The sequence below is a fragment of the Triturus cristatus genome, chromosome 3_1 (assembly GCF_964204655.1).
Source record: "Triturus cristatus chromosome 3_1, aTriCri1.1, whole genome shotgun sequence".
Lineage (NCBI taxonomy): Eukaryota > Metazoa > Chordata > Amphibia > Caudata > Salamandridae > Triturus > Triturus cristatus.
In genome coordinates, this window is record NC_140583.1 from 70,144,459 (window position 1) to 70,171,333 (window position 26,875).

Consider the following 26,875-nt stretch of genomic DNA (forward strand, 5'->3'; position numbering starts at 1 on the left):
ACATAGATGTCACCAAATCTCTAAGACTGTGCGCGTCTACTGCGTGTGAAGAATGGTATTGGCTTTAAGTAGAGAGCCGAGCTCTGGTTCATGTGACCGTCCAAGCTCCACCCCCTCTAGGCCCACCAGCTGTGTGTGACAAGAGAGAGCACGTACACCCAACACCCTCCACATCAGTCGGCGAAACCCCGCGGTGGAACGAGGTGTGGGCGCGACTAAACAAAGGAAGTGTAAAGTGCGAGTTATCAGCAGGAAGGTAAAAAAACAATTTCGGGTGCTTTGCTAAATATTAAATCAAAGGTCGTAGTTTTCAAATTAAAAAGTTAGCGCTTGGTTAGTGGTTGCTAAGCATGAATTACAAAGATGTAACCAAATCTGTAAGACTGCGCGCGTCCGCTGCTTGTGAAGAATGGCATTGGCTTTAAGTAGAGAGACGGGCTCTGGGTCATGTGACTGTCCGAGCTGCGCCCCCTCTAGCTCCACCAGCTGTGTGTGACGATTGAGCACATATAGGTGGGCGGAATTTGCTAAATTAACTTAAGACGCGGAAGTTTTTTTCCCGCCTGTTCGCGGTATTTTTGGCGTGATCGCGGGTCGCCAACTTACCCATGCAGTTGCTCAAGGGCGCGGCCATCTTGTTTTCACTTGTCCCGTCCTCTCGCGATGCTTACTTCCTGTTCCGGGTCTCGCAATGCATGTTCGCGCCCGTTCGCGGTTGAAATTTCCTGTTCGCGACCGCTTTTACTTGATCGCGTTGCTTTTTGCTTGCTCGGGGAGAAAATATCACACGAACTTGCGCACGTGGTCGCAATGGGCACGGCCATCTTGTTTTTCACTCTATTGCATGGTTCTGGGGCCTGATTTTCAATCCTCCCAAAATCCTTTCAATCCTTTGTTTATAGCCACTTTTTTTGGATCTTTATTACTTATTATTTCTATAACTATTTTCCTGCTTCTATATTTTTGGTTTTTGTCTATATTTTTTTTGTTTTTTAGCTACTTTTTCCTCTTTCTATTGCCTGCTATTTATTTCCTTTACTCCTTTATTTATTTTACCTTTTCTTTCCTGCCCCGTCCCCAGAACCATGTCCAAGGGTAGGGCTGTTCACCAGCGCAGCCAGAGCCGCGACCGCCTTCCTTGCGGAAGGCGGCGCCCACAAGGGGTGCAGGCACGGGCCTTATTTGGGGAGGAGGAGTTTGCTGCACTAATTTTCTTTGTGCAGCGCCACCTCCCCTCAACCCTGGCAGCAGGTGGCAGGCCTGGGTCCGGGTACGGCCTCCGGGAGCGTCGGCAGCGGTGGGGGAAGGTGCGCCGGGCAGTGTCGCGCATCTCTGGGGTCCGGGGCACCCAGGCACAGGTGACGCACCGGTGGTCCGACATCCTGGACCGTGAGCAGGACCTGCTGGACCTGCTAGGAGTGGAGGTACCAGGGCTTGGTGAGTACATATTTAATTACTACAACTTTGTGTCTGTTCTTCTGCTCTGTGTTATATATTGCAAATATTTTTTTTCCTTCCAACCAGCTAGAATGTTGCTGCTTACAATACATTCCAGGTTAATAACGTTTAAAAGTCTTCTGTGATTATGGTGCTCTTCTGCGCTACTACTAATCTTACTTGTTTGCAGCTTTGCGTTTGCACTTGCTTAGCGTGATTCTTTAAGAGTTTATTTTAGAGAAATTAAGTTACGTAATGCTACAGTGACTCTAGTCCACTCCTTACTTTGTCCCGTCACTAATAGATAGGGCGGATTGATGTTTAGGTACACTACTTTGTATGAGCTTCTAATTTGTTAGTGGTATGCGTGATGCCCCCTCACTCAGTTACGTGACGTGCTGCTAGTACGGCAGTCTTTAGAACCTTTTCTAGTTTGTTCAATGAGTGGTGGTAGGCTAAGCAGTTACTTAGCAGTTACTTACCAGTAGCAGATCAGCATCAATCAAACCAAAATTTCGTGTATACAAAAAATGTAGTCATGTTCATGTGTCCTCCATGATTTGACCATACGCATTGTTGAGGAATACAGTGGAAATTCATACTTAATGTACAATTGGCATGCCTAGAATAGGTGGGCTAGGTTGCGTGGTACGTTGTACTTAGGCTTAGTTGTAACTTCGTTTTCTGGAATCAGAATGGAAGACTGGATTACTGTTGATAAATAGTAACTTAAGTAGTCGAACTGCGAATCCCCCGATATTACATGTTGACCAGATGAGATCGGTCAATGTAGTTATTGCAATTGTTGTTTACATAAGTGTTTTTTGACCGTTGTTGAAAAATATTGTATTTGTTTGACACCATCCATCAATGTTTGTCTCTTTCTTATATCTTTTCTGTTCATCAGCACCCAGGGGCAGACCGACAGGGAATGGGCAGTCGGCGGGACAGGAACAACACCACCAGGAGGACACCGCTGAGGGCTCCTCTGCTGGCCCCAGTAAGTCTTCTTGTTTTTAATAATATTTCTTATTCCATAACTTTTACTGCCCCATATTTTTCCTGAACTATTGTTGGTTTCAAAATGCAGCAATTTTTTTACCACCAATTATCCTTCGATCTGTACGGTTTCAAAAATCTTATCCCTGCCTCCGCTATGATGACTCTGAGTACTACTACTACTACATACTATCAGTCTGTCTGTACTGTAGTAGCTAGTCTTGCCCAGTTGGCCAGTGCCACTCTTTGTGAAAGGTTGTAATATAAAACTCATATTCACCAGTAGCTCGAGCCATTGAGTCCAATCCGTTGGGTCGTCGTCTTGTACTACTTTTACTCTTATTGATCTTGAGGCTTTGAAAATTCACAGCAACAACAGCCCTACCAGATTTATTACTATTTTGATATGATACCCTATAGGACATACTACTGTTGTAGGGATCTTGCACATACATTTGCACCAGAAAATAGGATGTTGGTGATGGTAGGTTGGACCTTCCTTGCACACCTCAATCAGAAATTCCGCACCCACCACAATTCCACTGCTTGACTATAGTACTGTCTTGTCATAACTATTAGGTACGGAACCCTCCCCCCAAGATGCCCAACAAGTAGACAACCCAGAACATAACACACCCAACCTCTCAGTCGTGGAAGCAATTCACATGCACACCCTTACTTTAATTTGCTCACTCGTGTAAGTTAGTCCACACCAAATACCACCAAGTCTATGTAAGTTCAAAATGTTTATTTCAATTTGAGAAGGTCTGTACACTGTTTTCTTAGCAGCACCAACCGGAAAATCAATAACATTAAAACAATATACATTGTTACACTTATACAGTTGGGAATTAAATCATGATAACTGAACAGTGGTGGAAGGCAGCACCACCATCCCATAGCAATTTAGTTTATATAAATTTATAAAAGAAGATGTGAGTGAAGGGACCCCTCACCTTAGAAGAACCTAGTACTGGTAGTTGTTGCATCATTCAGAAGCTCTGGTTCGTAGAAGGGAATCTTGCGTCTGTAATGCGAAAAAAGAAATGGTGTGCGTTAGTATATTGCAACTTGCAAGCATTTCTCAGCCGTGCCAAAAAGTGTAGCATCTATGGATAAGCAATATGGACTAACAGTAACAGTAGTACACCAGTACTTCCTAAATAAGTGGCTTGTTCATGTTTGTGGACCGCTTGTACGCAGCGCGTAGACTAGACAGTAGCAGTGTGAGGCAGGTCATGTGGGCTCAAAGGTGTCTTAAGAAGCTGCAAGGTAAAGGTAACATCACATGTGCAAATAAAAGCCACAAAGGTAAAATGGTAGCATGGCTAGGGCTAATTAAGCAAAGGCTACAATGATCATATATAACTATTAGTGTCTACTCTACTACTACCTGATTTGTACTAGTGATGTATGTTAGTATTAACTCATTTTTCAACCTTGCTACTGATCAATAGGGGGAGGTGTATATGACGCCTAATAAATGTGTAATGTTTTCTAGGCGCACTACCGACCACCATTGCCGGGGCCAGCGAAGGCGACGCGGAGGGCGAGGATGCGGCAGTTGCTGCAGATAGCAACGGAACAGTAGGGGGAGTGGCAGCACCAGTGGCGGGCGGTGGTAAGTTAGATTCATAATCCTTAACTATTGTTGAACTTGACAGTACACTCACTGCACGGGTGTACTGTATGTATATGTATACTGTACAGTTGTGACTTAGGGTCCCATTAGGATGGTGGGCGTATTGCCCCCGCCGGGGCGGCTGGAATTCACTGCCGACACCGCAGGACCAAACCTCCCACCATCCCTGTAGAAAATATTCAGACCCCCCACATGTCGGCAATGCCTTTGCATGGCGGCATTGCCGTCCGCCACGGAAAGGCATGCAGACATTGCAGAGTATGCTTGGGGGCCCCCATGGAGGGTACCTACCTATGCTATGGTACCCCCCCACCTTTCAAAGCAAAACGTGACAGGCTCCGTGCGGGGCCCGTCATGTTGTGCTTGGAATAGCAGCACAACATTTTAGCATTGCTTTCAGCAAAGCCAACCAGAATGTAAAAAAAAAAACAGGATGCGCCCGCCACTGTGCCGGGCGCATCATCCTAATTAATTGTCCCCACGGGACCCCCACCCTTTTTACCATGAGGATGGCGGGCGGACAAAGTCCGCCCGCTATCCGATGTCGTAAGTAAGTATGAGTTGTTGGGGACGTTTGAAGAGTGAACTAGTAGACTAGAATTCCCTTTATTTGGCATAGGACTAGGAGCCGGAGTATTGAGTAACCAATGGCCTCATCTATCTGATTTCAACTCCGCTTTGAAAGTTTTATGGAGAAGAGCACCTGGTGCACTGTTCAACTAAAAAGTGAAAGACGGGTGGAAGGAAGAAGGACGGGCGACATTTAAAATGTTATGTACAACTGTGCTTTATTTTATAGTGCTACTCTATAAATAATTACCTTGTCCTACTGTTTTTCTAAGAGTATATTTTACAATTGTCTTGTTTTTTTCTTTTTGATACACAGCTACTCCGAAACTCAACCGGAAGGAGTTGGCCGCCAAGGCACGGCGCCGGAAGCTGGAGGCAATCCAGCGGGAATACCGACGGCTGGTGGTCCTAGCCGAGGAGGAGGAGGAGGAGGAGACTGTGGCAGCATTTGTTCAAGCTTCCTCCAGTGCCCCGGGCCCCAGCCACCGCCCTCCAGCGGTACGGCGCCACCATCTGGCGGCTGTCCGCCGCCACCGTGCCATCTCCGGTGCCCCCCCCACTGTGGCTGCAACTGCCGCGGCCTTAGATGCCACGTTGCCCGTTTAGAGGACGAGATGCGCCAGATGCGTGTCCTCCTTCAGTCCCGCCCCACCACTTAGTCCCCGTCATCCTGTTCTGCCCCTTTTTTAATTCTTGTTTGGGTGGGCTTGTTTTCAACTTGTTTGGGTGTTACGGACTTCTATGGACATTGGTTGGGGTTAGGGAGGGGGGTGGGTCAGCTTTTGTGGGTTTAGTTTATTTTTGTTAGGGTAAATTAAATATATTTTTCTATGTTACATGCAATGTTGTTAATGTTTTGTAGGTGGGGTAACTCTTTTACATCACACTGTTTCCTTGCTGGTGCATGGCCGCCCATAGCCTGTGTTTGATTTCAATAATTTGCTGACTGTATAAGACACAAACAGATAGATGCGACACACCTCACTCATTGACTGGTCCTTCTAGTACTTTCAGTCTGTCCTCTAGTCTATGCATTCTTTGGAGTGGTGTGTGAAAATGAAATCATTGACAACATGTCCATTATTAATTCTGCCTCCCCCAAACTTCTCTCTTACCAGTGCTTGATGTTTATGTCCAACTGTGGCACAGCACTGGCTGCATGGTGAAGATGGTTTCATTTTTCATACATGCCATGATTGGGGTGGTGGTGGTGGTGGTGGTAGTATAGTAGTAGTAGTAGACACTGGCAGGGCGGCAGCATTTCCAAAAAAAAAAAAGGAGACAGTCAATCGCCTTTGAGAGACTGTTAGAGGAGTAGTTGAATGAAGTACAGTACAGAACTTACCGAGCAACAATAATATGCTCAAATATTTGACAAAAAACTGAATGGTGGTTAGGAGGATAGCCTACTAGACAGAGTTACAAACTATAGTTGTGTCGAGTCACTTGACTATGCCTACAGTCTAACAGTTAGTGCTGTATATGAGGAATGACAACAAACAAATCCAATCAATGCCGGCAATTTATGCTGAGGTATATGTTCCTTTGTTAAATAAAATAACCTCTGAAATATCCTACTCATGGGTGGCCAAGCAGAAGAAGATCATCGCTCTGCCTTGAAATTGAAGTAGTGTTGCTTTCACCACATCCGCCCCAGCAAGTGTGTGATTAAGTATTGGTGTACATTTAATTTAGTTACACCTCGAGAATAAGTCACACAGCCCGGGGGAAGAGGGTTAGGGTTTGTTGAATGGATGGGAAGGGGTTTTTTGGGAAAGGTTTGACATAGAAAAACAGTATGTATACATAGACAAACAAACGACAATCATTGAAGACTACCATATCCATGTGTTAAGGGAGAAAAAGCCAATGCATGCATGATGATGAGAGACCCGGATTACATACACTTCTAGTTCTTGTTCTGTTGTTCCGGTCTTAATACTTTAACAGATAGCAAATCGAAATTTTAAATATTGGTAGGGAAGAATCGTAAACACAGAGCAAACCTAATGATGATTGATAATAACAACTCCAAGAACACACTGTTGTAAAGATTGTATACAAGATATTAATCAAAATATTTAAAAGAAGTTAAAAGTGGATACTGTTACTGTCTTATCCTGGTCAAAAATGTGGACTGGATTTTTGCATCTCTGCATTCCTCTTGCTCCTCTCGTCCATCAATCTTGGGTGTGTCGCCTCGCCACTCGCCACTGCCCGGCTGGAAAAAAAAAGGTGATTGATTGGTAAGGTAATTAATATGCATTGTAATGTTTTACAAAGTTTTGGGCAAGGCCCGGCCTGTAATTTTAGATGGAAAACCAAAGAGGATATTGAGAAAGAAAGTGAAAACAAATGCACAAGTGATGGTGTAGTGCAACAAGAACACTTTCCGAGGTGGCATGTATGCATGATCTCTACTCTAGTCTGTTTCCAGCATTGACCTTCAACAGTAACAGGAGAGAGCAGGGCCACAGTGCTTAGCATTAGCACATCCTACGTTAACACTTTAGAGTCCTTTTTTTTTCTCTCAAAGAGTTGGACAAACGCAAAGCACATTATCCATTCCAAACATAGCATTTTACAGTTTAAGTTAGTAAAATCAATGCACTGCAGTCATCCCACCGCTACACTCTATTCAACTTCTACACAGACATTTGGGTCTCCTGTGGTTGTTGTTGACGTGTTTACCTTTAGGCTTTTCCGTTGTATGCCACTCCTGAAACATCCTCCTGACTTCCTCATCATCTCTGATACTTTTACTGACTGACTGAAGATCGGCCTGCAGTATAAGTATAATTTTTATGACACAACAAGAGTAGAAATATAAATATTACTGACTCATTCTTTATTGTGTACAGAAAGATAGATTACTACTAGTACACTTTGACATCACTTTGTGCACAACAAACAAACAACGCAGACACAAAGACCAATAGCTCAGAGTCAGGTGTCCAATGCATGCCATTAATTGTCATCATTCATTACCTGTTCCTTCTCATCTTAAGTTAACGGGCCATCTCTTTCGCCATCATCATGATGGACGGTGCTGTTGTGTCACAGTCATTTGCATTGCGCAGATTGAGTGAGTCCCCTTCCTGTATTGAATTAAAAGCAATGTATCACCAAGATGCAGGAGAAGTACACATTTCTTATTTGCAAGAAGGGGAAAATGAGTGTGTTCTGTAGAAAGTTGATTAGTGGCAGTGCACAATTACATAAATTCATGCGCAACAAACACAACAAATTCTACATCATTCAGTCTGTGATTCTGCGGCCAATGCATGGCATCAATCATTACCTGTTCCATCTCATCTTGTTAACGGGCCGTCTATTTCGCCATCATCATCATGGACGGTGCTGTTGTGTCACAGTCATTTGCATTGCGCAGATTGAGTGAGTCCCCTTCCTGTATTGAATTAAAAGCAATGTATCACCAAGATGCAGGAGAAGTACACATTTCTTATTTGCAAGAAGGGGAAAATTAGTGTGTTCTGTAGAAAGTTGATTAGTGGCAGTGCACAATTACATAAATTAATGAGCAACAAACACAACAAAATCTACATCATTCAGTCTGCGATTCTGCGGCCAATGCATGGCATCAATCATTACCTGTTCCATCTCATCTTGTTAACGGGCCGTCTATTTCGCCATCATCATCATAGACGGTGCTGTTGTGTCACAGTCATTTGCATTGCGCAGATTGAGTGAGTCCCCTTCCTGTATTCAATTAAAAGCAATGTATCACCAAGATGCAGGAGAAGTACACATTTCTTATTTGCAAGAAGGGGAAAATTAGTGTGTTCTGTAGAAAGTTGATTAGTGGCAGTGCACAATTACATAAATTCATGCGCAACAAACACAACAAAATCTAAATCATTCAGTCTGCGACTCTGCGTCCAATGCATGGCATCAATCATTACCTGTTCCATCTTATTTTCAGTTAATGGCCAGTCTCTCTCGGCTCTGAAAGGAGGATAGCTATAGTAGTCATCTGATTCATGGTCGACTTGTTTTGGAAGGACTAGGAAAGTTTGAATTTGTTGTTACCATCATCCAATCATCATTCATGAGGGAAATGGAATTGAGCAGGAGATTCAGTATGATCGAGCGGAGGAGCTGGATTTGGAGGACTGTACTGTCGAATGGCAGACACCTGAAACTTGTATATTAAATTAGAAGAGTAGAAGACGGTGATAATGGATTTGTTGCGATTCACAAGTTTATAACCGGAACAACAGACACATAAACAAAAGGGGGAAAAAAGGGAGGAAGACAGTAAGTTCGAGCCTAATTGTCAGGGAAGTATAGCTCGTCCTCAAACTCTGGGGGTTCTTCCAGTAGTAGGTAATCATCTGACACAATACTTCCGTCACCTGAGCCGCTGTCCTCATCTTCCTCTGTTGATTCATGCATTGTGTAATTCGGTGGTATGAAGTGCTGATTCATTTTGATCATTGTTAACCTCTCCACGTTTTTTGGAGATAGACTGGTCCTTCTCAATGTTACAATGGAACCAGCAGCACTGAAAACACGTTCGGAAGAGACACTTGCGACAGGGCAAGCCAGATAGCTTATCGCCAGCCTGCTGAGCTGTGGCCATTCAGACCTTTTCCTATACCAATACTGTAATGGGTTTTGATCAACGTACACCTCTGTTGGGTCGTCCAGATAGGCCTGGACCATCCGCTCAATGTTCAGGGTTGCTGATGGTAAGCTTTTGTGCAGTTTTTTCTGTGCATCAGCACTGTGCTTACAATAGCCCATCTTTACATACCAATCCTGTAATGATGATGATTGTACTCGGCCTAATGATCCAGTTTTTGTTTCTGTAGTCGATAGTGATGGTGAGTGTTGTGATTGTGAGCCAACCGCACTGCCCTCAGCCGACAAAGTTGCACTTGATTCTGCATGGCCTGCTTCAGTATCAGTACTTGTTGTGGGTTGATGTGGCGGGCTTTTAATTAGCAGCCCTTTGTTTTCAAACTTAATGGCTGCTCAGCTATACAACTTTTGTAGCGGGCAACATCATTGTCGGAAAAAGCAAGGAATAGTCCTAATTTTGCACATGGATCCAGAATTGTGGCACAAATGTAATGTTCTTGTGACAAAATTTTATTTTGTATCCTTACATTTTCAGTTAAGCACCTGGATAAGCTCTCCACCAAGTCATGGGCTTGCCTTCTGTCCTGTACACCTTTGTAGGATTCAGACACATTATTCAGCTCATGCTCTAGCATTTGCAACAATAGGATAGCTTGGCCCATTGTACAGTCCTCCTTGCTGACTTCACGTGTGAAGATCTCAAAAGGAGACAGCATCTCAGTCAGGCATTTAATTAGAGTCCATTGCTCCCTCTGAAGGGACATGCCTTTAACACTAGCATCACTGCTTCTGTACCAGACATATTCATGGAGGGACCTGTGCTGTTCGTACAGACGATCAAGCATGTAATATGTTGAGTTCCAACGTGTTGCCACCTCCTGGATGAGTGCCTTGACTGGCATCCTAAATTCACGTTGGATGATCCTCAGCTGCTTCCGAGCTTTAAAAGAATGGCTGAAATGAGTGCATATTCTTCGGCAGATGGCCAGTAAATTGCTGACTATGGGTTCCTTTTTCAGAAAGACTTGCACTATAATGTTTATGCAGTGTGCCAAACACGGAACCCTGAAATAGGAACCAAGTTCCATGGCCTTAAGTACATTACTGCCATTGTCTGTGGCAACAAAACCAATACCAAGCCCTCTGTGCCGCAGCCATTCAAAAACCTTGGTGCAAAAGTCTTCTAAAATGTTTTCAGCCGTATGAGATTTCTCCATGGCGAACATGGCTACAGTTGCATGTTTCCGAGTACCTTCAAAAATCGCAGCTATCTCTAACCCCCACAAAAGAAATCCAGTGTGCAGTGATGCACATGTAATCTGTGGCTTGGCAACTGCTCCACATGTCTGTTGTCAGGTGGATATTGTGCACAGCACTCTGCTGCAAACCATGACCAACCAATTCCAGCACATCATGATGTAGTGCCGGATCAGCAATTCTTGCGAAATAGGACCGGCTGGGAACTTTCCATTTCGGGCAGATGGCAGACACAAATTCAAGGAAACCCACCCCTTCCACAAATGAAAAAGGAAGAAGGTCCAGCGCTAACATTTTAGCCAGCTTCGCATTGTACAATCGTGACGTTGGGTGGTTGCGTTGGAACTGCCCCTCCAACCTAAACATGCTCTCAATGGTAGGCTGGCTTACTTTCCTTAGTGGTGCTGTTTTCATTAACCCACTAAGGCTCAACGACACAGATTGTCTCATTGAGGTACTCGCCGGTCGCCTTGGTGTCTCACCCACACTCTGAGTATGGCTCTTACTGCGGTGCCACTCTGATGTTACTGAGGAGGATGTGGGCGTTACCACTGCAGTGACTGCACTACTGGAGACAGGGCTAGAAATGCCTCCCTGTTCTTCACCTGCCACCACAATAATATCGCTCCCTGATTCTGAATCCTGAGCAACTTCAATGGGTTTAGTTTTTCTACTTTCTTTTAACTTAAGTAGGTGATCCTCCCACACGATAGTGTGGTGTATTCTGAGATGACTTGCCTGTCCTCCGGTACCATAGTTTGTACCAAGCTTACCACGCCGAACACCTTGCCGACAAATTGAGCATATAGCAATGTTCTCCTCCTTGGCGCTAACAGAAAAGAAGTCCAAAACTGGGGAGGAGAACTCTCTGGCACTGCTGGATGTGCCACTTTCAACACCAGATGAACTTGAGGGGGTGCTTGAAAATATGTGACCCTGTCCACCTACACTGTGACTTTTACTACCACTTCCTACTGAGATGGTTGAGCTGGATGTAGGTCCCTGCCGGGCCTAGGAAAATATGGCAGCTGGAGGTAGTTGTGGTGTAACCTGTGTTGGTGAGATCCGTGCTACATCATGCTCAGTAGCAGCCTTTCTGGTTAGGGTGAGAATGTCGGTCTCCAATCCCTTTGGGGCGGGAGTAGTGTGCGTGATGACTGGCTCGTCTTCATCAACATCATCACCCCCCTCTACTACATCTTCCTCCATAACTCTAAGTTTTTCTGGGACCTTCCTTTTCAGAAGCATTGTCTTGTGGCGTATATCACTCTCAGACCGAGCTGGTGGGACCCAAGTGTCATCACGATCATCAGAAGCGGGGCTTGAAGAAGAAGATGATGGACTAAGCCTCCTTTTCTTTGCTGGTGGTCTGGAAGACAATAGATCTTCTGAAACACTTTTTTGACTTTGCTCCACTTTGTCTAGAGGAAGCTCAATTTCCTGAAATGCCCCTACGTCAGGAGCAACGACTACTATGGTGGGCTGTTGCGGCAGCTGCTGCTGTTCTTGTTGCGGCGGCTGCTGCTGTTCTTGTTGCGGCGGCTGCTGCTGTTCTTGTTACGGCGGCTGCACACTGATCTGCTGAGTTTGCGCCTGCGTTGAACTTGATTGTGTACTACTTTGCGGTAATGACATTTCTTCAACATCGCTGCTCGTTAGTAGACTGGATACCTCTGCGACACTAAAGCCCTTGGGCCTAGGTTGGTGTGGTTGGACCGCTGTGCTGCTCCCAGCTTGGTTCCCGGACAACGCTGCTGCAGGCGAAACTTTTTTGGTGCCAAAAAAAACATTGGCCGGCACACCACCAGTCATGGTTAATGGCACTTCCTTTTTCTGTTCCTTCTTCTCACCGGCAACTTTCATGGTACTGGACCAGGTACCTTTCTTTGGGGCCATCTTCTTCAGATGTCAGGCAGGATGCAGATGCACAACAAGTTCTGGTCACACGTGGACGTGATGCGCAGCAGGACTTCTGTCTGGCTGGCAGTACAACAGGTAGCCGGGTGATGCTGATGACACCTCCTACTCTGTCTATTATGCACCTAAAAGCAAATAAGACAGGAGAAGAACATCAGTGAAATGTTGCATTTGTTGTTGTGGTTCAGTTACTAAGTACTGTACTAGTGCAAACAAAAGATAGTCTAGCCATGTTATACTACTGTGTACAGCCACACACTACACTCTCAGGAAGGATAGGAAAGTTAATAATAACCACCAAAATAAAAATGTAATGAAAGTGGGGTGGACCATTACATTATTTGAGCATCTCAGCATCCATGGAGCTGCTGCTGGCAAAGGGGGTGGATGGATGGAAGCAGTAAGCCAAATAGCCAATAGGAAAACCATGCAGGCCTATGGCAAAAGCAGGACACTAATAACTCACTGTCCAAACACCAAAAAAGGCCACCACCCACATGGACAATCACAAATCACAAACAAGCCGGGGGCCTGGGAAACACCAGGAGCTGACAAAAGGCCTATAAAAGCCAGGTAAAGGATGCATGCTAAAGCACACTGCTCTGCCTTTTTAATGCAACAAAATGGAAATACGAACATTCACAGGCCCCAAAAAGGTCTGCAGGGTGCACACTTGATTAATAATGCTGTGGCTACCTGCTCTGATCCTAGTGGATGAAAAAGCAGGCCTGTTGGCAGACAACGCCAGGCAAGCTTGCAGGCCTAGGCTTCAAAATGGCCACCAGCCACATGACCAGGCCCAACGACATCAGAAAGGCCATCCCAAAAAAAACACACTTCCCCAACTCAATCCAATGCCATCCATGCCCTAAATGATGTCTAAATTCAACAGATCACATAGAAAACACTTGATCAATAAAGCTGTGGCTACCTGCTCTGATCCTAGTGGATGAAAAAGCAGGCCTGTTGGCAGACAAGGCCAGGCAAGCTTGCAGGCCTAGGCTTCAAAATGGCCACCAGCCACATGGCCAGGCCCAACAACATCACAAAGGCCACCCCAAAAAAACACACTTCCCCAACTCAATCCAATGCCATCCATGCCCTAAATGATGTCTAAATTCAACAGATCACACAGAAAACGCTTGATTAATAAAGCTGTGGCTACCTGCTCTGATCCTAGTAGATGAAAAAGCAGGCCTGTTGGCAGACAAGGCCAGGCAAGCTTGCAGGCCTAGGCTTCAAAATGGCCACCAGCCACATGGCCAGGCCCAACAACATCACAAAGGCCACCCCCAAAAAACACACTTCACCAACTCAATCCAATGCCATCCATGCCCTAAATGATGTCTAAATTCAACAGATCACACAGAAAACACTTGATTAATAAAGCTGTGGCTACCTCATCTGATCCTAGTGGATGAAACAGCAGGCCTGTTGGCAGACAAGGCCAGGCAAGCTTGCAGGCCTAGGCTTCAAAATGGCCACCAGCCACATGGCCAAGCCCAACATCACAAAGGCCACCCCCAAAAAACACACTTCCCCAACTCAATCCAATGCCATCCATGCCCTAAATGATGTCTAAATTCAACAGATCACACAGAAAACACTTGATTAATAAAGCTGTGGCTACCTGCTCTGATCCTAGTGGATGAAAAAGCAGGCCTGTTGGCAGACAAGGCCAGGCAAGCTTGAAAGCCTAGGCTTCAAAATGGCCACCAGCCACACGGCCAGGCCCAACAACATCACAAGGGCCACCCCAAAAAAACACACTTCCCCAACTCAATCCAATGCCATCCATGCCCTAAATGATGTCTAAATTCAACAGATCACACAGAAAACACTTGATTAATAAAGCTGTGGCTACCTGCTCTGATCCTAGTGGATGAAAAAGCAGGCCTGTTGGCAGACAAGGCCAGGCAAGCTTGCAGGCCTAGGCTTCAAAATGGCCACCAGCCACATGGCCAGGCCCAACAACATCACAAAGGCCACCCCCAAAAAACACACTTCCCCAACTCAATCCAATGCCATCCATGCCCTAAATGATGTCTAAATTCAACAGATCACACAGAAAACACTTGATTAATAAAGCTGTGGCTACCTGATCTGATCCTAGTGGATGAAACAGCAGGCCTGTTGGCAGACAAGGCCAGGCAAGCTTGCAGGCCTAGGCTTCAAAATGGCCACCAGCCACATGGCCAGGCCCAACATCACAAAGGCCACCCCCAAAAAACACACTTCCCCAACTCAATCCAATGCCATCCATGCCCTAAATGATGTCTAAATTCAACAGATCACACAGAAAACACTTGATTAATAAAGCTGTGACTACCTGCTCTGATCCTAGTGGATAAAAAAGCAGGCCTGTTGGCAGACAAGGCCAGGCAAGCTTGCAGGCCTAGGCTTCAAAATGGCCACCAGCCACATGGCTAGGCCCAACAACATCAGAAAGGCCACCCCAAAAAAAACACACTTCCCCAACTCAATCCAATGCCATCTATGCCCTAAATGATGTCTAAATTCAACAGATCACATAGAAAACACTTGATCAATAAAGCTGTGGCTACCTGCTCTGATCCTAGTGCATGAAAAAGCAGGCCTGTTGGCAGACAAGGCCAGGCAAGGTTGCAGGCCTAGGCTTCAAAATGGCCACCAGCCACATGGCCAGGCCCAACAACATCACAAAGGCCACCCCCAAAAAACACACTATCCCAACTCAATCCAATGCCATCCATGCCCTAAATGATGTCTAAATTCAACAGATCACACAGAAAACACTTGATTAATAAAGCTGTGGCTACCTGATCTGATCCTAGTGGATGAAACAGCAGGCCTGTTGGCAGACAAGGCCAGGCAAGCTTGCAGGCCTAGGCTTCAAAATGGCCACCAACCACATGGCCAGGCCCAACATCACAAAGGCCACCCCCAAAAAACACACTTCCCCAACTCAATCCAATGCCATCCATGCCCTAAATGATGCCTAAATTCAACAGATCACACAGAAAACACTTGATTAATAAAGCTGTGGCTACCTGCTCTGATCCTAGTGGATGAAAAAGCAGGCCTGTTGGCAGACAAGGCCAGGCAAGCGTGCAGGCCTAGTCTTCAAAATGGCCACCAGCCACATGGCCAGGCCCAACAACATCACAAAGCCCACCCCCAAAAAACACACTTCCCCAACTCAATCTAATGCCATCCATGCCCTAAATGATGTCTAAATTCAACAGATCACACAGAAAACACTTGATCAATAAGGCTGTGGCTACCTGCTCTGATCCTAGTGGATGAAAAAGCAGGCCTCTTGGAAGACAAGGCCAGGCAAGCTTGCAGGCCTAGTCTTCAAAATGGCCACCAGCCACATGGCCAGGCCCAACAACATCACAAAGGCCACCCCCAAAAAACACACTTCCCCAACTCAATCCAATGCCATCCATGCCCTAAATGATGTCTAAATTCAACAGATCACACAGAAAACACTTGATTAATAAAGCTGTGGCTACCTGCTCTGATCCTAGTGGATAAAAAAGCAGGCCTGTTGGCAGACAAGGCCAGGCAAGCTTGCAGGCCTAGGCTTCAAAATGGCCACCAGCCACATGGCCAGGCCCAACAACATCACAAAGGCCACCCCCAAAAAACACACTTCCTCAACTCAATCCAATGCCATCCATGCCCTAAATGATGTCTAAATTCAACAGATCACATAGAAAACACTTGATCAATAAAGCTGTGGCTACCTGCTCTGATCCTAGTGGATGAAAAAGCAGGCCTGTTGGCAGACAAGGCCAGGCAAGCTTGCAGGCCTAGGCTTCAAAATGGCCACCAGCCACATGGCCAGGCCCAACAACATCACAAGGGCCACCCCAAAAAAACATACTTCCCCAACTCAATCCAATGCCATCCATGCCCTAAATGATGTCTAAATTCAACAGATCACACAGAAAACGCGTGATTAATAAAGCTGTGGCTACCTGCTCTGATCCTAGTGGATGAAAAAGCAGGCCTGTTGGCAGACAAGGCCAGGCAAGCTTGCAGGCCCAGGCTTTAAAATGGCCACCAGCCACATGGCCAGGCCCAACAACATCAGAAAGGCCACCCCCAAAAAACACACTTCCCCAACTCAATCCAATGCCATCTGTGCCCTAAATGATGTCTAAATTCAACAGATCACACAGAATACACTTGATCAATAAAGCTGTGTCTACCTGCTCTGATCCTAGTGGATGAAAAAGCAGGCCTGTTGGCAGACAAGGCCAGGCAAGCTTGCAGGCCTAGGCTTCAAAATGGCCACCAGCCACATGGCCAGGCCCAACAACATCACAAAGGCCACCCCCAAAAAACACACTTCCCCAACTCAATCCAATGCCATCCATGCCCTAAATGATGTCTAAATTCAACAGATCACATAGAAAACACTTGATCAATAAAGCTGTGGCTACCTGCTCTGATCCTAGTGGATGAAAAAGCAGGCCTGTTGGCAGACAAGGCCAGGCAAGCTTGCAGGCCTAGGCTTCAAAATGGCCGCCAGCCACATGACCAGGTCCAACACATCAGAAAGGCCATCCCAAAAAAAACACACTTCCCCAACTCAATCCAATGCCATCCATGCCCTAAATGATGTCTAAATTCAACAGATCACATAGAAAACACTTGATCAATAAAGCTGTGGCTACCTGCTCTGATCCTAGTGGATGAAAAAGCAGGCCTGTTGGCAGACAAGGCCAGGCAAGCTTGCAGGCCTAAGCTTCAAAATGGCCACCAGCCACATGGCCAGGCCCAACAACATCACAAAGGCCACCCCAAAAAAACACACTTCCCCAACTCAATCCAATGCCATCCATGCCCTAAATGATGTCTAAATTCAACAGATCACACAGAAAACACTTGATTAATAAAGCTGTGGCTACCTGCTCTGATCCTAGTAGATGAAAAAGCAGGCCTGTTGGCAGACAAGGCCAGGCCCAACAACATCAGAAAGGCCACCCCCAAAAAACACACTTCCCCAACTCAATCCAATGCCATCTGTGCCCTAAATGATGTCTAAATTCAACAGATCACATAGAATACACTTGATCAATAAAGCTGTGTCTACCTGCTCTGATCCTAGTGGATGAAAAAGCAGGCCTGTTGGCAGACAAGGCCAGGCAAGCTTGCAGGCCTAGGCTTCAAAATGGCCACCAGCCACATGGCCAGGCCCAACAACATCACAAAGGCCACCCCAAAAAAACACACTTCCCCAACTCAATCCAATGCCATCTATGCCCTAAATGATGTCTAAATTCAACAGATCACACAGAAAACACTTGATTAATAAAGCTGTGGCTACCTGCTCTGATCCTAGTAGATGAAAAAGCAGGCCTGTTGGCAGACAAGGCAAGGCAAGCTTGCAGGCCTAGGCTTCAAAATGGCCACCAGCCACATGGCCAGGCCCAACAACATCACAAAGGCCACCCCCAAAAAACACACTTCCCCAACTCAATCCAATGCCATCCATGCCCTAAATGATGTCTAAATTCAACAGATCACACAGAAAACACTTGATTAATAAAGCTGTGCTACCTCATCTGATCCTAGTGGATGAAACAGCAGGCCTGTTGGCAGACAAGGCCAGGCAAGCTTGCAGGCCTAGGCTTCAAAATGGCCACCAGCCACATGGCCAAGCCCAACATCACAAAGGCCACCCCCAAAAAACACACTTCCCCAACTCAATCCAATGCCATCCATGCCCTAAATGATGTCTAAATTCAACAGATCACACAGAAAACACTTTATTAATAAAGCTGTGGCTACCTGCTCTGATCCTAGTGGATGAAAAAGCAGGCCTGTTGGCAGACAAGGCCAGGCAAGCTTGCAGGCCTAGGCTTCAAAATGGCCACCAGCCACATGGCCAGGCCCAACAACATCACAAGGGCCACCCTAAAAAAACACACTTCCCCAACTCAATTCAATGCCATCCATGCCCTAAATGATGTCTAAATTCAACAGATCGCACAGAAAACACTTGATTAATAAAGCTGTGGCTACCTGCTCTGATCCTAGTAGATGAAAAAGCAGGCCTGTTGGCAGACAAGGCCAGGCAAGCTTGCAGGCCTAGGCTTCAAAATGGCCACCAGCCACATGGCCAGGCCCAACATCACAAAGGCCACCCCCAAAAAACACACTTCCCCAACTCAATCCAATGCCATCCATGCCCTAAATGATGTCTAAATTCAACAGATCACACAGAAAACACTTGATTAATAAAGCTGTGGCTACCTGCTCTGATCCTAGTGGATGAAAAAGCAGGCCTGTTGGCAGACAAGGCCAGGCAAGCTTGCAGGCCTAGTCTTCAAAATGGCCACCAGCCACATGGCCAGGCCCAACAACATCACAAAGGCCACCCCCAAAAAACACACTTCCCCAACTCAATCCAATGCCATCCATGCCCTAAATGATGTCTAAATTCAACAGATCACACAGAAAACACTTGATTAATAAAGCTGTGGCTACCTGCTCTGATCCTAGTGGATGAAAAAGCAGGCCTGTTGGCAGACAAGGCCAGGCAAGCTTGCAGGCCTAGGCTTCAAAATGGCCACCAGCCACATGGCCAGGCCCAACAACATCACAAAGGCCACCCCGAAAAAACACACTTCCCCAACTCAATCCAATGCCATCCATGCCCTAAATTATGTCTAAATTCAACAGATCACATAGAAAACACTTGATCAATAAAGCTGTGGCTACCTGCTCTGATCCTAGTGGATGAAAAAGCAGGCCTGTTGGCAGACAAGGCCAGGCAAGCTTGCAGGCTTAGGCTTCAAAATGGCCACCAGCCACATGGCCAGGCCCAACAACATCACAAGGGCCACCCCCAAAAAAACACACTTCCCCAACTCAATCCAATGCCATCCATGCCCTAAATGATGTCTAAATTCAACAGATCACACAGAAAACACTTGATTAATAAAGCTGTGACTACCTGCACTGATCCTAGTGGATGAAAAAGCAGGCATGTTGGCAGACAAGGCCAGGCAAGCTTGCAGGCCTAGGCTTCAAAATGGCCACCAGCCACATGGCCAGGCCCAACAACATCACAAAGGCCACCCCCAAAAAACACACTTCCCCAACTCAATCCAATGCCATCCATGCCCTAAATGATGTCTAAATTCAACAGATCACACAGAAAACACTTGATTAATAAAGCTGTGGCTACCTGATCTGATCCTAGTGGATGAAACAGCAGGCCTGTTGGCAGACAAGGCCAGGCAAGCTTGCAGGCCTAGGCTTCAAAATGGCCACCAGCCACATGGCCAGGCCCAACATCACAAAGGCCACCCCCAAAAAACACACTTCCCCAACTCAATCCAATGCCATCCATGCCCTAAATGATTCCTAAATTCAACAGATCACACAGAAAACACTTGATTAATAAAGCTGTGGCTACCTGCTCTGATCCTAGTGGATGAAAAAGCAGGCCTGTTGGCAGACAAGGCCAGGCAAGCGTGCAGGCCTAGGCTTCAAAATGGCCACCAGCCACATGGCAAGGCCCAACAACATCACAAAGCCCACCCCCAAAAAACACACTTCCCCAACTCAATCTAATGCCATCCATGCCCTAAATGATGTCTAAATTCAACAGATCACACAGAAAACACTTGATCAATAAAGCTGTGGCTACCTGCTCTGATCCTAGTGGATGAAAAAGCAGGCCTCTTGGCAGACAAGGCAAGGCAAGCTTGCAGGCCTAGTCTTCAAAATGGCCACCAGCCACATGGCCAGGCCCAACAACATCACAAAGGCCACCCCCAAAAAACACACTTCCCCAACTCAATCCAATGCCATCCATGCCCTAAATGATGTCTAAATTCAACATATCACACAGAAAACACTTGATTAATAAAGCTGTGGCTACCTGCTCTGATCCTAGGGGATGAAAAAGCAGGCCTGTTGGCAGACAAGGCCAGGCAAGCTTGCAGGCCTAGGCTTCAAAATGGCCACCAGCCACATGGCCAGGCCCAACAACATCACAAAGGCCACCCCCAAAAAACACACTTCCTCAACTCAATCCAATGCCATCCATGCCCTAAATGATGTCTAAATTCAACAGATCACATAGAAAACACTTGATCAATAAAGCTGTGGCTACCTGCTCTGATCCTAGTGGATGAAAAAGCAGGCCTGTTGGCAGACAAGGCCAGGCAAGCTTGCAGGCCTAGGCTTCAAAATGGCCACCAGCCACATGGCCAGGCCCAACAACATCACAAGGGCCACCCCAAAAAAACATACTTCCCCAACTCAATCCAATGCCATCCATGCCCTAAATGATGTCTAAATTTAACTGATCACACAGAAAACACGTGATTAATAAAGCTGTGGCTACCTGCTCTGATCCTAGTGGATGAAACCGCAGGCCTGTTCGCAGACAAGGCCAGGCAAGCTTGCAGGCCTAGGCTTCAAAATGGCCACCAGCCACATGGCCAGGCCCAGCAACATCAGAAAGGCCACCCCCAAAAAACACACTTCCCCAACTCAATCCAATGCCATCTGTGCTCTAAATGATGGCTAAATTCAACAGATCACATAGAATACACTTGATCAATAAAGCTGTGTCTACCTGCTCTGATCCTAGTGGATGAAAAAGCAGGCCTGTTGGCAGACAAGGCCAGGCAAGCTTGCAGGCCTAGGCTTCAAAATGGCCACCAGCCACATGACCAGGCCCAACAACATCAGAAAGGCCACCCCAAAAAAAACACACTTCCCCAACTCAATCCAATGCCATCCATGCCCTAAATGATGTCTAAATTCAACAGATCACATAGAAAACACTTAATCAATAAAGCTGTGGCTACCGGCTCTGATCCTAGTTAATGAAAAAGCAGGCCTGTTGGCAGACAAGGCGAGGCAAGCTTGCAGGCCTAGGCTTCAAAATGGCCACCAGCCACATGGCCAGGCCCAACAACATCACAAAGGCCACCCCCAAAAAAAAAACTTCCCCAACTCAATCCAATGCCATCCATGCCCTAAATGATGTCTAAATTCAACAGATCACACAGAAAACACTTGATTAATAAAGCTGTGGCTACCTGATCTGATCCTAGTGGATGAAACAGCAGGCCTGTTGGCAGACAAGGCCAGGCAAGCTTGCAGGCCTAGGCTTCAAAATGGCCACCAGCCACATGGCCAGGCCCAACATCACAAAGGCCACCCCCAAAAAACACACTTCCCCAACTCAATCCAATGCCATCCATGCCCTAAATGATGTCTAAATTCAACAGATCACACAGAAAACACTTAATTAATAAAGCTGTGGCTACCTGCTCTGATCCTAGTGGATGAAAAAGCAGGCCTGTTAGCAGACAAGGCCAGGCAGGCGTACAGGCCTAGGCTTCAAAATGGCCACCAGCCACATGGCCAGGCCCAACAGCATCACAAAGGCCACCCCCAAAAAACACACTTCCCCAACTCAATCCAATGCCATCCATGCCCTAAATGATGTCTAAATTCAACAGATCACACAGAAAACACTTGATCAATAAAGCTGTGGCTACCTGCTCTGATCCTAGTGGATGAAAAAGCAGACCTGTTGGCAGACAAGGCCAGGCAAGCTTGCAGGCCTAGGCTTCAAAATGGCCACCATCCACATGGCCAGGCCCAACAACATCACAAAGGCCACCCCCAAAAAACACACTTCCCCAACTCAATCCAATGCCATCCATGCCCTAAATGATGTCTAAATTCAACAGATCACATAGAAAACACTTGATCAATAAAGCTGTTGCTACCTGCTCTGATCCTAGTGGATGAAAAAGCAGGCCTGTTGGCAGACAAGGCCAGGCAAGCTTGCAGGCCTAGGCTTCAAAATGGCCACAAGCCACATGGCCAGGCCCAACAACATCACAAGGGCCACCCCAAAAAAACATAATTCCCCAACCCAATCCAATGCCATCCATGCCCTAAATGATGTCTAAATTCAACAGATCACACAGAAAACACTTGATTAATAAAGCTGTGGCTACCTGCTCTGATCCTAGTGGATGAAAAAGCAGGCCTGTTGGCAGACAAGGCCAGGCAAGCTTGCAGGCCTAGGCTTCAAAATGGCCACCAGCCAGATGGCCAGGCCCAACAACATCACAAGGGCCACCCCAAAAAAACACACTTCCCCAACTCAATCCAATGCCATCCATGCCCTAAATGATGTCTAAATTCAACAGATCACACAGAAAACACTTGATTAATAAAGCTGTGGCTACCTGCTCTGATCCTAGTGGATGAAAAAGCAGGCCTGTTGGCAGACAAGGCCAGGCAAGCTTGCAGGCCTAGTCTTCAAAATGGCCACCAGCCACATGGCCAGGCCCAACAACATCACAAAGGCCACCCCCCAAAAACACACTTCCCCAACTCAATCCAATGCCATCCATGCCCTAAATGATGTCAAAATTCAACAGAACACACAGAAAACACTTGATTAATAAAGCTGTGGCTACCTGCTCTGATCCTAGTGGATGAAAAAGCAGGCCTGTTGGCAGACAAGGCCAGGCAAGCTTGCAGGCCTAGGCTTCAAAATGGCCACCAGCCACATGGCCAGGCCCAACAACATCACAAAGGCCACCCCCAAAAAACACACTCCCCCAACTCAATCCAATGCCATCCATGCCCTAAATTATGTCTAAATTCAACAGATCACATAGAAAACACTTGATCAATAAAGCTGTGGCTACCTGCTCTGATCCTAGTGGATGAAAAAGCAGGCCTGTTGGCAGACAAGGCCAGGCAAGCTTGCAGGCCTAGGCTTCAAAATGGCCACCAGCCACATGGCCAGGCCCAACAACATCACAAGGGCCACCCCAAAAAACACACTTCCCCAACTCAATCCAATGCCATCCATGCCCTAAATGATGTCTAAATTCAACAGATCACACAGAAAACACTTGATTAATAAAGCTGTGGCTACCTGCTCTGATCCTAGTGGATGAAAAAGCAGGCCTGTTGGCAGACAAGGCCAGGCAAGCTTGCAGGCCTAGGCTTCAAAATGGCCACCAGCCACATGGCCAGGCCCAACAACATCACAAAGGCCACCCCCAAAAAACACACTTCCCCAACTCAATCCAATGCCATCCATGCCCTAAATGATGTCTAAATTCAACAGATCACACAGAAAACACTTGATTAATAAAGCTGTGGCTACATGATCTGATCCTAGTGGATGAAACAGCAGGCCTGTTGGCAGACAAGGCCAGGCAAGCTTGCAGGCCTAGGCTTCAAAATGGCCACCAGCCACATGGCCAGGCCCAACATCACAAAGGCCACCCCCAAAAAACACACATCCCCAACTCAATCCAATGCCATCCATGCCCTAAATGATGTCTAAATTCAACAGATCACACAGAAAACACTTGATTAATAAAGCTGTGACTACCTGCTCTGATCCTAGTGGATGAAAAAGCAGGCCTGTTGGCAGACAAGGCCAGGCAAGCTTGCAGGCCTAGGCTTCAAAATGGCCACCAGCCACATGGCCAGGCCCAACAACATTAGAAAGGCCACCCCAAACAAAACACACTTCCCCAACTCAATCCAATGCCATCCATGCCCTAAATGATGTCTAAATTCAACAGATCACATAGAAAACACTTGATCAATAAAGCTGTGGCTACCTGCTCTGATCCTAGTGGATGAAAAAGCAGGCCTGTTGGCAGACAAGGCCAGGCAAGCTTGCAGGCCTAGGCTTCAAAATGGCCACCAGCCACATGGCCAGGCCCAACAACATCACAAAGGCCACCCCAAAAAAACACACTTCCCCAACTCAATCCAATGCCATCCATGCCCTAAATGATGTCTAAATTCAACAGATCACACGGAAAACACTTGATTAATAAAGCTGTGGCTACCTGCTCTGATCCTAGTGGATGAAAAAGCAGGCATGTTGGCAGACAAGGCCAGGCAAGCTTGCAGGCCTAGGCTTCAAAATGGCCACCAGCCACATGGCCAGGCCCAACAACATCACAAAGGCCACCCCCAAAAAACACACTTCCCCAACTCAATCCAATGCCATCCATGCCCTAAATGATGTCTAAATTCAACAGATCACTCAGAAAACACTTGATTAATAAAGCTGTGGCTACCTGATCTGATCCTAGTGGATGAAACAGCAGGCCTGTTGGCAGACAAGGCCAGGCAAGCTTGCAGGCCTAGGCTTCAAAATGGCCACCAGCCACATGGCCAGGCCCAACATCACAAAGCCCACCCCCAAAAAACACACTTCCCCAACTCAATCCAATGCCGTCCATGCCCTAAATGATTCCTAAATTCAACAGATCACACAGAAAACACTTGATTAATAAAGCTGTGGCTACCTGCTCTGATCCTAGTGGATGAAAAAGCAGGCCTGTTGGCAGACAAGGCCAGGCAAGCGTGCAGGCCTAGGCTTCAAAATGGCCACCAGCCACATGGCCAGGCCCAACAACATCACAAAGCCCACCCCCAAAAAACACACTTCCCCAACTCAATCTAATGCCATCCATGCCCTAAATGATGTCTAAATTCAACAGATCACACAGAAAACACTTGATCAATAAAGCTGTGGCTACCTGCTCTGATCCTAGTGGATGAAAAAGCAGGCCTCTTGGCAGACAAGGCCAGGCAAGCTTGCAGGCCTAGTCTTCAAAATGGCCACCAGCCACATGGCCAGGCCCAACAACATCACAAAGGCCACCCCCAAAAAACACACTTCCCCAACTCAATCCAATGCCATCCATGCCCTAAATGATGTCTAAATTCAACATATCACACAGAAAACACTTGATTAATAAAGCTGTGGCTACCTGCTCTGATCCTAGGGGATGAAAAAGCAGGCCTGTTGGCAGACAAGGCCAGGCAAGCTTGCAGGCCTAGGCTTCAAAATGGCCACCAGCCACATGGCCAGGCCCAACAACATCACAAAGGCCACCCCCAAAAAACTCACTTCCTCAACTCAATCCAATGCCATCCATGCCCTAAATGATGTCTAAATTCAACAGATCACATAGAAAACACTTGATCAATAAAGCTGTGGCTACCTGCTCTGATCCTCGTGGATGAAAAAGCAGGCCTGTTGGCAGACAAGGCCAGGCAAGCTTGCAGGCCTAGGCTTCAAAATGGCCACCAGCCACATGGCCAGGCCCAACAACATCACAAGGGCCACCCCAAAAAAACATACTTCCCCAACTCAATCCAATGCCATCCATGCCCTAAATGATGTCTAAATTTAACTGATCACACAGAAAACACGTGATTAATAAAGCTGTGGCTACCTGCTCTGATCCTAGTGGATGAAACCGCAGGCCTGTTCGCAGACAAGGCCAGGCAAGCTTGCAGGCCTAGGCTTCAAAATGGCCACCAGCCACATGGCCAGGCCCAACAACATCAGAAAGGCCACCCCCAAAAAACACACTTCCCCAACTCAATCCAATGCCATCTGTGCTCTAAATGATGGCTAAATTCAACAGATCACATAGAATACACTTGATCAATAAAGCTGTGTCTACCTGCTCTGATCCTAGTGGATGAAAAAGCAGGCCTGTTGGCAGACAAGGCCAGGCAAGCTTGCAGGCCTAGGCTTCAAAATGGCCACCAGCCACATGACCAGGCCCAACAACATCAGAAAGGCCACCCCAAAAAAAACACACTTCCCCAACTCAATCCAATGCCATCCATGCCCTAAATGATGTCTAAATTCAACAGATCACATAGAAAACACTTAATCAATAAAGCTGTGGCTACCGGCTCTGATCCTAGTTAATGAAAAAGCAGGCCTGTTGGCAGACAAGGCGAGGCAAGCTTGCAGGCCTAGGCTTCAAAATGGCCACCAGCCACATGGCCAGGCCCAACAACATCACAAAGGCCACCCCCAAAAAAAAAACTTCCCCAACTCAATCCAATGCCATCCATGCCCTAAATGATGTCTAAATTCAACAGATCACACAGAAAACACTTGATTAATAAAGCTGTGGCTACCTGATCTGATCCTAGTGGATGAAACAGCAGGCCTGTTGGCAGACAAGGCCAGGCAAGCTTGCAGGCCTAGGCTTCAAAATGGCCACCAGCCACATGGCCAGGCCCAACATCACAAAGGCCACCCCCAAATAACACACTTCCCCAACTCAATCCAATGCCATCCATGCCCTAAATGATGTCTAAATTCAACAGATCACACAGAAAACACTTAATTAGTAAAGCTGTGGCTACCTGCTCTGATCCTAGTGGATGAAAAAGCAGGCCTGTTAGCAGACAAGGCCAGGCAGGCGTACAGGCCTAGGCTTCAAAATGGCCACCAGCCACATGGCCAGGCCCAACAGCATCACAAAGGCCACCCCCAAAAAACACACTTCCCCAACTCAATCCAATGCCATCCATGCCCTAAATGATGTCTAAATTCAACAGATCACACAGAAAACACTTGATCAATAAAGCTGTGGCTACCTGCTCTGATCCTAGTGGATG